Here is an 11,596-nt window from a genome sequence, read left to right as displayed (position 1 = left end):
TTGGTACACACTTAAGGAAATGTGGAATAGTTTCACAACTCACGCCGCCTGGAACACCTCAGAGAAATGGTGTGTCCGAACGTCGTAATCGCACTCTATTGGATATGGTGCGATCTATGATGTCTCTTACCGATTTACCGCTCTCATTTTGGGGTTATGCTTTAGAGACTGCCGCATTCACTTTAAATAGGGCTCCGTCGAAATCTGTTGAGACGACACCGTATGAATTATGGTTTGGGAAGAAACCTAAGCTGTCGTTTCTAAAAGTTTGGGGATGCGATGCTTATGTCAAGAAACTTCAACCTGAAAAGCTCGAACCCAAGTCGGAAAAATGCGTCTTCATAGGATACCCTAAGGAAACTATTGGGTATACCTTCTACCTCAGATCCGAGGGCAAGATCTTCGTTGCCAAGAACGGGTCCTTTCTAGAGAAGGAGTTTCTCTCGAAAGAATTGAGTGGGAGGAAAGTGGAACTTGATGAGGTGATAGTCACCCCTTCCGAACCGGAAAGTAGCGCAGCGCGGGAAAATGTTCCTGTGGTGCCTACACCGACTGGGGAGGAAGTTAATGATGATGATCATGAAGCTTCAGATCAAGTTACTGAACTTCGTAGGTCCACAAGGACACGTTCCGCACTAGAGTGGTACGGCAACCCTGTCCTGGAAATCATGTTGTTAGACAACGGTGAACCTTCGAACTATGAAGAAGCGATGGCGGGCCCGGATTCCGACAAATGGCTAGAAGCCATGAAATCCGAGATAGAATCCATGTATGAAAACAAAGTATGGACTTTGACTGACTTGCCCGATGAGCGGCGAGCCATAGAAAACAAATGGATCTTTAAGAAGAAGACGGACGCGGATGGTAATGTGACCATCTACAAAGCTTGACTTGTCGCTAAGGGTTATCGACAAGTTCAAGGGGTTGACTACGATGAGACTTTCTCACCCGTAGCGAAGCTGAAGTCTGTCCGAATCATGTTAGCAATTGCCGCATACTATGATTATGAGATATGGCAGATGGACGTCAAAACGGCATTCCTTAATGGCTTTTTTTTCCTTAAGGAAGAGTTGTATATGATGCAGCCGGAAGGTTTTGTCGATCCTAAGAATGCTAACAAAGTATGCAAGCTCCAGCGGTCAATCTATGGGCTGGTGCAAGCATCTCGGAGTATGAACATTCGCTTTGATGAGATGATCAAAGCGTTTGGGTTTACACAGACTTATGGAGAAGCCTGTGTTTACAAGAAAGTGAGTGGGAGCTCTGTAGCATTTCTCATATTATATGTGGATGACATACTATTGATGGGAAATGATATAGAATTCTTGGAAAGTATAAAGGCCTATTTGAATAAGTGTTTTTCAATGAAGGACCTTGGAGAAGCTGCTTATATATTAGGCATCAAGATCTATAGAGATAGATCAAGACGCCTCATTGGTCTTTCACAAAGTACATACCTTGACAAGATATTGAAGAAGTTCAGTATGGATCAGTCCAAGAAGGGGTTCTTGCCTGTATTGCAAGGTGTGCAATTGAGCACGGCTCAATGCCCGACCACGGCAGAAGATATAGAAGAGATGAGTGTCATCCCCTATGCCTCGGCCATAGGGTCTATTATGTATGCCATGCTGTGTACCAGACCTGATGTAAACCTTGCCGTAAGTTTGGTAGGAAGGTACCAAAGTAATCCCGGCAAGGAACACTGGACAGCGGTCAAGAATATCCTGAAGTACCTAAAGAGGAATAAGGATATGTTTCTCGTTTATGGAGGTGACGAAGAGCTCGTCGTAAAGGGTTACGTCGACGCTAGCTTCGACACAGATCTGGATGACTCGAAGTCACAGACCGGATACGTGTATATTTTGAATGGAGGAGCAGTAAGCTGGTGCAGTTGCAAGCAAAGCGTCGTGACGGGATCTACATGTGAAGCGGAGTACATGGCAGCCTCGGAGGCAGCACAGGAAGCAGTCTGGATGAAGGAGTTCATTACCGACCTAGGGGTGATTCCCAATGCGTCGGGCCCAATGACTCTCTTCTGTGACAACACTGGAGCTATTGCCCTTACGAAGGAGCCCAGGTTTCACAGGAAGACCAGGCATATCAAGCGTCGCTTCAACTCCATTCGTGAAAGTGTTCAAAATGGAGATATAGATATTTGTAAAGTACACACGGACCTGAATGTAGCAGATCCGTTGACTAAACCTCTCCCTAGGGCAAAACATGATCAACACCAGGACGCAATGGGTGTTCGATTCATCACAATGTAACTAGATTATTGACTCTAGTGCAAGTGGGAGACTGTTGGAAATATGCCCTAGAGGCAATAATAAATGATTATTATTATATTTCTTTGTTCATGGTAATTGTCTATTGTTCATTCTATAATTGTATTGTCCGGAAATCGTAATACATGTGTGAATACATAGACCACAAAGTGTCCCTAGTAAGCCTCTAGTTGACTAGCTCGTTGATCAACAGATAGTCATGGTTTCCTGACTATGGACATTGGATGTCATTGATAACGGGATCACATAATTAGAATGATGTGATGGACAAGACCCAATCCTAAGCATAGCATAAAAGATCGTGTAGTTTCGTTTGCTAGAGCTTTTCCAATGTCAAGTATCTTTTCCTTAGACCATGATATCGTGCAACTCCTGGATACCGTAGGAGTGCTTTGGGTGTGCCAAACGTCACAACGTAACTGGGTGACTATAAAGGTGCACTATGGGTATCTCCGAAAGTGTCTGTTGGGTTGGCACGGATCGAGACTGGGATTTGTCACTCCGTGTGACGGAGAGGTATCTCTGGGCCCACTCGGTAATGCATCATCATAATGAGCTCAATGTGACTAAGGCGTTAGTCACGGGATCATGCATTGCGGTACGAGTAAAGAGACTTGCCGGTAACGAGATTGAATAAGGTATTGGGATACCGACGATCGAATCTCGGGCAAGTAACATACCGATTGACAAAGGGAATTGCATACGGATTGATTGAATCCTCGACACCGTGGTTCATCCGATGAGATCATCGTGGAACATGTGGGAGCCAACATCGGTATCCAGATCCCGCTGTTGGTTATTAACCGGAGAGGCGTCTCGGTCATGTCTGCATGTCTCCCGAACCCGTAGGGTCTACACACTTAAGGTCCGGTGACGCTAGGGTTGTAGAGATATATGTATGCGGAAACCCGAAAATTGTTCGGAGTCCCGGATGAGATCCCGGACGTCACGAGAGGTTCCGGAATGGTCCGGAGGTGAAGAATTATATATAGGAAGTCAAGTTTCGGCCACCGGGAAAGTTTCGGGGGTTACCGGTATTGTACCGGGACCACCGGAAGGGTCCCGGGGGTCCACCGGGTGGGGCCACCTATCCCGGAGGGCCCCATGGGCTGAAAGTGGAAGGGAACCAGCCCTTAGTGGGCTGGGGCGCCCCCTTGGGCCTCCCCCCATGCGCCTAGGGTTGGGAACCCTAGGGGGGAGCTTCCCCCTTGCCTTGGGGGGCAAGGCAACCCCTTCCCCCCTTGGCCGCCGCCCCCCCTTGGAGATCCCATCTCCCAGGGCTGGCGCACCCCCCCACCCAGGGGCCTATATAAAGGGGGGGGGGAGGGAGGGCAGCAACCTACAGCCTTGGGCGCCTCCCTCCTCCCCTGCAACACCTCTCTCTCTCTCGCAGAAGCTCGGCGAAGCCCTGCAGGAGACCCGCCTCATCCACCACCACGCCGTCGTGCTGCTGGATCTCCATCAACCTCTCCTTCCCCCTTGCTGGATCAAGAAGGAGGAGACGTCGCTGCACCGTACGTGTGTTGAACGCGGAGGTGCCGTCCGTTCGGCACTCGGTCATCGGTGATTTGGATCACGGCGAGTACGACTCCGTCATCCACGTTCATTGGAACGCTTCCGCTCGCGATCTACAAGGGTATGTAGATGCACTCCTTTCCCCTCGTTGCTAGTAGACTCCATAGATGCATCTTGGTGAACGTAGGAAAATTTTAAATTATGCTACGATTCCCGACAAAAGAACCCCTTGAACCTGACACCAAACACTCGTTACCCGCCTTCAGCACCACCGCAACAGCCATCAAAAGAAAATGTGTCGGATCACCTGTTCACCCAATCTCAACGCTGCTCCATCGCTGATTTGCAACTTTTCGGATCTCCAAAGTAGTTTACCAAAGGCGAAACAAATGACATTGAAATTTTTTTGTCGGGGCAGCACCCCAGACACACCATCGAACTCCAGATCTGCCATCTCCACTCGACAATTATATCAGAGGAGGAAACCATAGCTGCCAACCACCAACCATAACCCAACACATGATCCACCATCTTCCAATTGCCATCGACGCAGATCGCTATCTACATCCACTCATGCACTACCTCTCGAGCTTTACGTTAGCGATGGAGCAAACACCGTCACAACAACGGAGCCCGAGGATACATATTCACCATAGGGACATCGCCGCCGCCACACCAACCCCACATGAACAAACTAGCAACCAGATACATCACCCACCAACGAACAGAACGTCATGTCGAGGATGGAAGCTTTATTATTTACCGCCGCCATCGCGTTGCCGAAGCCATGAAGTCGAACAACCAAAAACCTAAGATACTATGACCCTAAAACCCAAAAAGCTACACGATCTGTCTACACGGGATCCGGTGACCCCCCTCCCCACCAACGTCCGAGAGGTCATTGGCGGAGGGGAGTTACGAAGGACAGTGCCGGAAGACGGCCCCCTCGAAGCCCTAGTTGCCCTAGCTGCCGCTAGAGGTTTTAGGTTTTCAGGGAAAATGTAAACACCGCAGATCATGTTATTAGCCTATTTTTAGTAAGAGTATATTATTAGCAAGAAAATAAAATACCATTTTGGTGGCCGAGCTCCATGGACGCTGGTATTTGAAAAATTCATATTTTAAATTTAAAATATTCTGGATAATAAGAAAATATCCACCGCCTTTCCGGCCATTGGATGGAAACGCTAATGGTCATCCGATCTATCCACGTAAACAACCTCCCTTTGCAAGAAGAGTTGTGTTGCAGAAGGCCCTCTGCAATAAGGGTGGTGTTGCGGAATTTTTTGCAACAATGTTGTTGCAAATTTTTTTCTCCGTCACCTTTTTGCAATAGGGATCGTGTTGCAATTTTTTTGCAACAAAGGTCATGTTGCATATTTTTTTTGTAATAGAGGTCTTGTTGCAATTTTATTCTTCACCTTTTTGCAACGGGGATTGTGTTGCCGAATTTTTTGCAACAAAGAGTCAGTTGCAGAAATATTAGAGAAGAAAACAAGTGGACATGAGAGATCGTGAAGGGATAAGGTTAGGAAGGGAGATACTGATGGATCCCACGTGGGACACGTGTTGTTCACAAGAGGCGGATGATACATTTGAGTTTTCCACTGGCTGAACCTAGGCTTTTCTCAAAAGATATACATACACATGGAGTTATAATGCACAAGTGTCTAAATTTTCAGGACGAAATACGTCGAAATGAGGTCTATGAAAAAAAAAACAAATATGAGCCTTTTTAGCGCATGATACTATTCATCCTCCTAGACCATGAATTTGTCTTTTTTTGTACAAATCGCATTTCAAGATATTTAATCCTGAAATTTTACACAAATACACATAAAATCCTTGTTTACTTGTACAAATTTTGAAAAAGCTATATAGTAGAATTGTCAAAAAGGAAAAAAGGCTATACAGGGGTATTTTCCTCCCCTTCACACACCCACCCACCACCCCACACACACACACACACACAACACACACGAGTTACTAAAACACACACACACACACACACAAAACAAACAAACAAACACTGATTCTCAAAAAAAAAAGAAAAAAAGAAAACAAACCCCACACGCACACACCGCACACCGGGGCGAAGCGAAGCGGAGTTCTCGTCCACCACCATCACCCACCGGCGAGCGATGTCGGCCGCGGCGAAGGCGAGGGCGAGCGGCGGAAAGCTGGATGGAGCCAAGGACCCGGACTAGGCGCCTCGTTCTGACAAGAGGCGGCGCGACATGGACGACTCCGACCGCGAACTCGAGCTCGACAGGTGCCTCCCCTCCCCTCCCTCCCCCTCCCTCCCCAGCTATTCGCGCCGCTGCTCTGCGCTCGGCGCGTCCCGCTCGCGGCGTTTCTCGGATGGAATAGACCGAGGGTTTCCTGGCCGCGCCCCCTCCTCCTCCTCTCCCCCACGCTCGATTTGTGTCGGATTTTCGCGTGCTTCACTGATTTGGCCGTATGATTTCTGGGTGTTTGCTCCGACGGGATCCGCCGAGACAATGACTTCAAGCAGATCGTGACGACGCTGCGCCACATCAAGGACAAGGCTCACAAGGACGGCCAGAAGAAGACCGAGCAGGCCATCTCCAGGTGATTCCACCTCCCCATGTTTCTCCCCGGTCAATTTCGTAATGCTAGTGTGCACACTGTTTCTACCAGCCCCACTCTTATGGGAGATTTGTTGCCTGCAACACTAGGGTTCAGTGGCTACGAGTACCTGGAGTCCTGAACCTGCTGCCTGCCCTGAATCCAAACCTTCTGCATGCCCTGTATCTGAACCTGCTGTAGGCCCTGTATCCGAGCCTGCTGTATGCACTGTATCTGAACCTGCTGTATGCACTGTATCTGAATTTAGGCTTCAGGAGTCTGTAATTGGATGTGAACTAGGAATTACCAGTGTCATGTTGTTTGTGAACGATCAGGTGATGATTGAAGTAGTAGGTACCAATGCGATGACAGGGCTTAGAAGTGTTGCGTGCACCTTTTGGTTTAGCATGATTTATCCACCTTGTTCAGAGTGAACCATAGCTAGTTTTTTTTATCGAATATATGCATCGCATCCACCTCCCCATTTTGTCCATGTCTCACTCTCAAAATAGCCTGCAAAGACTTGGGGGTTATATTATTATTTCTGTTTACTGCATTGCATTTAGATATTGGAAGTCTATGTTCGCATCACCAAAGTAGCAGGACAGCACCCCGTTGTTGTCAGGTTGTTTGTGACTGCTTAGGTCTCGTATGTAATTTCTCGCCAGTAGATCCTAAACTTGCAAGGCGACATTTTAGGCACATTGCAATGTTGTGGCAGTTGATCATAAACTTATGGGAGATTTGTTCCCTTCAATGGTATGATTTTGCAGTTATGAGTGTTATCAGTGCTTCTAGCCTGCTGTATGCCTGTACCTGAATTTAGGTTCCAGAAGTCTGTAATTGGATGAGAACTAGGATTTACGAGTGTTATATTGTTTGTGAAAGTTCGAGTGACCATATGATGATTGGAGTAGTGGGTATGGTAGATGCAACGATAGGACTTGAAAGCGCTGCGTGCACCGGTTGGTTTAAGACGATTTATCCACCTTCTTTGTGGAACTATAGCTAGTTATTTTGATAGAATATATGTATTCCGCCTTCCCATTTTGTTCTTGGCTCACTCTCACAATGGCCTGCAAAGACTTGGGAGTTATGTAAGGGTTTCTGTTTACTGTATTGCATTTATATATTGGAAATCTATGTTTGCATCACCAAAGTAGCAGGATCGCGTACCATGGTTGTCAGGTTGTTTGTGACTGCTTAGGTCTCGTATGTAATTTCGCACCAGTAGATCATAAAGTTGTAAGAGAAATTTTAGGCACTTTGCAATGTTGTGGCAGTTGATCATAAACTTATGGGATATTTGTTCCCTTCAATGGTAGAATTTTGGAGTTATGAGCGTTATCGGTGCTTTTAGCCTGCTGTATGCCTGTATCTGAATTTAGGTTTCAGAAGTCTGTAATCGGATGAGAACTAGAATATGAGTGCCATGTTGTTTCTGTATGTTCGGGTGCCCATCTGATGATTGGAGTAAGTGGGCATGTACTGATGCAATGATAGGACCTGGAAGCGTTGTGTGCACCTATTGGTTTGAACATGATTTATCCGCCTTCTTTGTGGAACGATAACTAGTTTTGTTGATCGAATATATGCATCCACCTTCCTATTTTTCTCCTGACTCATTCTCAGAATAGCCTGCAAAGACTTTCGGAGTCATGTAACTGTTTCTACCTGCTGTGTTGCATTTAGACACTGGAAATCTGTGTTCGCATCTCCAAATTAGCAGGGCAGCATACCATGGTTTTCCTGATTGGTCATGACTGCTTAGGTCTTGCATGTAGTGCTGCGCCAGTAGATCATAAACTTATAAGAGACATTTTAGGCACTTTGTAATGCTGTGGCAGTTGATCATAAACTTATAAGGAAGCATAGCATACATGATCACCGGTATGAAGGATAGATTCATATGATGAATTGATGACCTCTCAGTGTGTATATTCAGTGGCTCAAAATTTGAGCCTTTCCTGTCTGACAAAGGTCCCAAGTTATGTCTATTGCACACATTTCAGCTGCTGGTAGAATTTAAATAGATTCTTTTAACTTTCAGCGTTACAACAGAGATTCAATCTATGGTACAGGACATCAAGACAGTTTGAGAAGGAAAGGTGAACTGAGCTGTTTCACTCGTCTTTAACTTTCTGTGTGTAGGAATAGAAATTTCTGCTATCCTTTTTATAGTAAAGATTTGGTATGCTCTTTTTTTACTCATTGCTTCAACATGAACACATACGTAAGCTAGTTCTTGATAATGAAAACTGTGAATGTCCATTGAAATGTAGTCTGAATGCTGACAAATGTTACTGATTGCATTAGCTGGCAGAAGGTTCTTAAAGCTCTAACGAAGGCTTCCAAAGTGGTTTTTGAACTTCAATTGATACAATGATGTGCATCCGGTTATCTAAAATAGTTTGGTTCCCAGCTTTATTTTTAGTGCAGTGTGAAGGTTCATTGAAGACCGACTACACCAAATCTCAAGCCACACTCATGACAAGTTCTGCAAAGACAAGGCTTCACACATACAGAATTTCAAAGGGACGCCGAATGGGCGTCTGCTACCATATTTTCTGAAGTCTATGGCATATATACACCCTACGTGTTACGATAAATACATACATGTAGAACATAGTCTGCTCTTGCCCTAGCTATTGACTCTAGAAGAACAGTAGCTGCTTCCTGTCTAATTATATAAGCATATTTGCGTATAAATGAGTTTATTATCGTTTCCCTGACACATGTAGGAGAATTATTGCCAAAAGTTATCCAAAGAAAACCATGTCTTTGTTAACCTTTTAAGCTGGTCAAACTGTGTGTGCAGTTTATGAGAAATCGTGCTACTGGCTATTAAATACACTTAATTGTTTATCATTTGTTTGAAAGGATGAGCCAATATCTTCATGTTATACTTGCGCATAATGAGACCTGAATTTGTAGTTTCTTGCCACATAATGAATGATCTCTATTGTCGATTACTTACTTGTCCACACGTCGTGTTCTGCAGATTTTTTTCTCAAAGTTTGAAGTTGAAAAGGAGAAGCTGATAGTTCAGTATGAGCTGCAAAGTAAGTAGATGCTTACACTACTTATGTACTCCCCTGTTCGGCTGTTCCTAAATATAAGACGTTTGGCAGTTCGATTTAAACTGCCAAAACGTCTTATATTTAGAAACGGAGGTAGTAGGAAAGATGTTTGCTGTAGTAGCTTGTCTTTTGAACAGTTCTTGTGTGTGGAAGATTCTTTGCTCTTGCACAAATACTATCACTTAAACAGGGTAGAAGGAAGAGACTAGTATTTCTGATGTTGAGAAAAGAGTTACAGAGAAGCTAGCAGATGCAGAAGAATCTCTGAAGAAGTTGAATCAGGTCTGTTCAACACTCTGCGCCGATTACTACAACTGGTACTTTGGTCTTGTGTAACCACACAGCTTTAACGGAGTTGAATCAATGTTTATCGGTGCTACCCTGTAATTCTCTCTCCTGGACAAGTAAGCAACCCTGTGTTTGTGTGTTGCAGGGTAGGGTGACAAATCCATCATCAAGCTTCGCTAGTCCTTTGCCTCGTTCCTGGGCCCCCGGTGACGAGGACTGATACGGCTCTTGCCAGATCGTTCCGTCTTTCAGATCGAAGTGGACAGTGGTATATGGTTTTGAAGAAGAGAGATGATGCACAGTACAGGGGCAAGAAGAGTAGGTTTCTATAGAGGTTTCGGTGTTCCGGTCATGATCAAAACTATCTTTTTTCCTGCTCTTACATTCAGCAGCCATTGCTAAACTTGTGGCCGACCTTTGCTCATGTTTTCCAACATGTATATTTTCTAGCACCCTTCCCTATGCCTGGACCAACAACATTCAGTAAGAAACATATAGTGCCACATATAGATATATCAAGCAATTATACAATCTTGTCATGTATGTTTTCATCGGAAAATAGAAAAGTTTACATCTATTGCAAGGTTTATCATATGAGCTACTGTAGTTGTTTTTATTTTTTGAAAAGGTTTGTGAGCTAGTTATAAGTATATACATGGCATCCTGAACTCTGAACTCTGAAGGGGCCTTTCACCTTGACCATGAGGCGCTTCAGGCTGGTCCGGCACCGGCGGACTCCATCCATGGACATGAACTGCGTCTCGCCTCGCGGGCACCCGGAGGGGCAATGGAACGTCTCGTCTACGACCCCGACGACGACGTCCTTCTCTGCTCCTGCTCGCGCAGCACGGTCTTGCACCGGACGCACTTGGCCGGGGAGCCTCTCTGGCCACACCCTGCACCGCTCAAAGCGGACGCAGATGGCCGCGGCGCCTCGGGCGCGGCCGGCTTGGACGGCTTTGGCGGCGTGGACTGCTTCGCCGCGTGGCGCGATCGGCACCACTCCTGTCCTGCCCTGCGCGGAGGCTTCGGACCTGCGACGGTGGCGGCGCTGCTGTACCTGTAGCAGGGGACGTAGCCGGACCATTTGTGGATTCCGTAGGATTTCTGTAGCATTTGTGGTCCTAAAAGATCACACAACGATTTCCAACGAGGGACATGTTTCAAGATGATGATGATGATGATGATTCCATATAATCAAAGCGGACACGAGGGAGAGTCTTAGAAATTTTACAACGAATTTTGCTTTGCTTTATTATGAGCCAAACTTTTATAAAATTTGACCAAGTTTGTGGGAAATATTATGAACATTTACAATAATAAGTATATGTATGATATGAAAAATATATTCAACGATGAGTCTAATGGTAACATTTTATAAACTTAGTCAAAGTTTATAAAGTTCGGTTTAAGAGAAAACTAGTACTTGAATGTCTCCTTTGGCTTTAATTTGATGCGGACAATGCCGGTGCACCATGTTTTTGTTTTCTTTTTTGCGCGGGAGGTGCGCCATGGCTTTGATGAGGACCGCGGCTTCTAGTTGTTGACTTGTACGAGTCACATGCAAACCGACCTGGCAAAACTGAAAAAACTATGGAATGCTAGTCTTTGCACAAAGAACCACTAGTCGAGAATGAAAATCACAATCAAGACCGACGACTTTCCTGAGCTTGACTCCAACGTCCATCATCTACCTCCGGCACAACCGCAACAACCATCAAAGTAAAAAGTAACGAATCACCTCTTCACTCGAGCTCGATGCGGCTCCATCGCTGATATGCAACTTTTCGAACCTCCAAAGTAGTTTACCAAAGGAGAAGCCATTGCCTTTGAAAAAAA

The 11,596-nt window shown here is 45.5% G+C and overlaps 1 long non-coding RNA gene across 4 annotated transcripts; it reads left to right on the top strand.

The window, feature by feature from the left end:
- The first annotated feature begins 5,835 nt into the window (after positions 1–5,835).
- On the top strand, positions 5,836–10,522 carry LOC123123694 (uncharacterized). 4 transcript variants are annotated; one of them, XR_006460741.1, is made up of 4 exons: positions 5,836–6,072; positions 6,316–6,392; positions 6,500–9,751; positions 9,903–10,522. It is a non-coding gene; the product is annotated as an uncharacterized lncRNA (long non-coding RNA). The 4 variants fall into 4 exon arrangements; XR_006460740.1 differs by having other exon boundaries at positions 6,316–9,751; XR_006460742.1 differs by lacking the exon at positions 5,836–6,072 and having other exon boundaries at positions 6,080–6,392; positions 6,507–9,751; positions 9,903–10,521.
- The last annotated feature ends 1,074 nt before the right edge of the window (positions 10,523–11,596 follow it).

Source organism: Triticum aestivum, chromosome 5D (genome assembly GCF_018294505.1).
Source record: "Triticum aestivum cultivar Chinese Spring chromosome 5D, IWGSC CS RefSeq v2.1, whole genome shotgun sequence".
NCBI classification, from domain to species: Eukaryota; Viridiplantae; Streptophyta; class Magnoliopsida; order Poales; family Poaceae; genus Triticum; species Triticum aestivum.
The sequence above is the reverse complement of the archived record's forward strand: the minus strand, read 5'-3'. Positions and strand labels throughout refer to the sequence as shown.